The sequence below is a fragment of the Elephantulus edwardii genome, unplaced genomic scaffold, assembly GCF_000299155.1.
Source record: "Elephantulus edwardii isolate Elephantulus edwardi_28Jun2011 unplaced genomic scaffold, EleEdw1.0 scaffold00115, whole genome shotgun sequence".
Taxonomy (NCBI): domain Eukaryota; kingdom Metazoa; phylum Chordata; class Mammalia; order Macroscelidea; family Macroscelididae; genus Elephantulus; species Elephantulus edwardii.
This window is the reverse complement of record NW_006399865.1, coordinates 902426-905064: the sequence shown is the minus strand read 5'-3', so window position 1 is coordinate 905064 and position 2639 is coordinate 902426. Positions and strand designations below refer to the sequence as shown.

Here is a 2639-nt window from a genome sequence, read left to right as displayed (position 1 = left end):
CGTGACCGTGACGGACCCGTCTACGAAGCTCTCCTGCATTGCAACATTCCGAGTGTGGCCGAGCGCAGCATGGAAGGTCATGCCCCGCATCACTTTAAACTGGTCTCCGTGCACGTGTTCATCCACCACGGGGACAGGTACCCGCTGTATGCCATTCCCAAGACCAAGTGCCCTGAAATCGACTGCACTCTGGTGGCCAACAGAAAACCATCTCAGCCTCAACTGGAAGCTTTCGTCAGTCACATTTCAAAAGGGTCTGGAGCCTCCTTCGAAAGCCCCCTGCACTCCCTGCCTCTCTCCCCTAATCACCCCCTGTGTGAGATGGGAGAGCTCACGCAGACAGGCATTGTGCAGCATTTGCAGAATGGTCAGCTGCTGAGGGACATCTATCGGAAGAAACATAAACTCCTGCCGAGTGACTGGTCCACAGAGCACCTTTACTTAGAGACCACAGGGAAGAGCCGAACTCTGCAGAGTGGGCTGGCCTTGCTTTATGGCTTTCTCCCCGATTTTGACTGGAAGAAGGTCTATTTCAGGCACCAGCCAAGTATTCTGCTCTGGAAACTGCTACTGCCCGGTGAGAAACCAATACCTGGAAAAGGAGCAGCGTCCACAGTACCTCTTGCGTCTAAAGAACAGCCAGCTGGAGAAGACCTATGGGGAGATGGCCAAGGTGGTGGACGTCCCCACCAAGCAGCTCCGCACCTCCAACCCCATAGACTCCATGCTCTGTCAATTCTGCCACAACGTCAGCTTCCCTTGTACTAGAAACGGCTGCATCGACATGGAGCACTTTAAGGTTATCAAGACACACCAGATAGAGGACGAGAAAGAGAGGAGGGAGAAGAAACTGTATCTTGGGTACGCGCTCCTGGGCGCCCACCCTATCCTGAATCAGACCATCGGCCGGATGCAACGAGCTGCGGAAGGCAGGAGGGAAGAGATCTTCACCCTCTACTCTGCCCATGATGTCACTCTGTCTCCAGTTCTTAGTGCCCTGGGCCTGACGGAAGCCAGATTTCCCAGGTTTGTGGCCAGATTGATCTTTGAGCTCTGGCAAGACAGAGAGAAACCCGGTGAGCATTCTGTCCGGATTCTTTACAATGGTGTTGACGTCACGTTCCACACCACTTTCTGCCAGGAGCACCACAAACTTTCTCACAGGCCAATGTGCCCCTTCGAAAACTTGGTCCACTTTGTCAAAAGGGACATGTTTGCGGCCCTGGGGAGCAGTAGTACTAATTATCATGATGCGTGTCACAGAGAAGGCTTCTGAATGGTACACAGTATAACGTTTAAGTCTATTCTGGTACAGAAGAAGTGGGAAAGGTTCTCTTTGAATTCTTTCCATCGCTAAGGGTAACCTGATAGTGATTTTTAATGCCTAGGAATCCCATTTGAGAGCCATATAGGTGTTTGGGTTCAAAAGTAAATGCTCTGCTGTATTCTGGTACGTGTGTTATTTAGTGTACAAAAGCCCCTTCATAGAGAAGGGAAAAGATACTTTAACAAAGCTAGACTTGGAAGGTCAGAATAGTGTCTTGATATCAGGTGCCAATCCAAATTTGTAGTCTTTTGGCCTGCCATGGTGTGGTATGGTGGATTCAGCACACCTCGGTCCACCTGTCCTTAATCCTAGACGGTTTTACCATATCCATGTTCAGTGAAAAATTTCCTCAAGTGATTTAACTAAAATAGAAGTTGACAGAATTTTCTGGTAAAGGGCCAGAGAGCAAGTGCTTTAGATTTTTCTGGCAAAGAGGTCCCCTGTCTTTCACTCTGCGCATGCAGCCATGTAACCACGGAAGCGCAACTGTGTTCAGCAGTGGTACACAACAGGGAAGCAGGTCTGACCCTCAGACGATACTTGGCCGACTCCAGATCTAAAAAGTGGTCTGTACTCCAGTTACACTTTTAGCACTTTGAGAACAAATCCAGTTTTTCATCAAGCAGGAATTACTCATCAGTTGTGTCCCCAGTAACTTCTGCTAGAAACACGGAATTTGACCTGTAACAAAATGCTTGGGTCTGGGAACAGTGAGTTAGACACAAGCTATTAGAATAATACTTGATGTTCACGATGATTGTGGTACAAGATAGTTTTCTATCTGTTTTCAGTATTTGTCTGCTGTAGTCCTTTTGTTGTACATGCTGAAGTTTTTATATTCCACTTAGTATTTTTATAGTCTAGGAAAAGTATTTTCTGAGACCAGTTTTAGATGTGCTCTTGTTCATACAGATTGTAAGATTGTATTTTCTGCACCTGTGGGGGTCAGAAGGGGGAGCAGGTACTTCCTCCCCATAAAACTAGTTATGGCTTTTTCTCTTTGTCAGATTATAAGATGGGATCAATTTTTAAACCATTTTCATAAATTTCAAACAGTAAATTCTGTTTTTTTTTAAAAAAGAGTAAGTTTCTGGAAATGCTTTGTTAATAGATAGTTAAATAATCTTTCTAAAGTCTTTTATATATTGGAAGCAATTATAACCAAATCTGTGATTTCAGAAAAGGTCAATAAAATCGACAAACCACTATCAAAACTCACAAAAGGAGACACAAATAATCTGAATAAGAGATGAATTAGGCAACATCACAACAGACCCAACTAAAATTAAAAAGCTAACATTAGAATATTATG

The 2639-nt window shown here is 45.2% G+C and overlaps 1 protein-coding gene and 1 pseudogene across 1 annotated transcript in view; both read left to right on the top strand.

The window, feature by feature from the left end:
* On the top strand, positions 1 to 1276 carry LOC102875958 (annotated as a pseudogene).
* KAL1 (Kallmann syndrome 1 sequence) overlaps positions 1 to 2639 on the top strand; it is a 129838-nt gene that overhangs the window by 96641 nt on the left and 30558 nt on the right. The window lies entirely within an intron of this gene.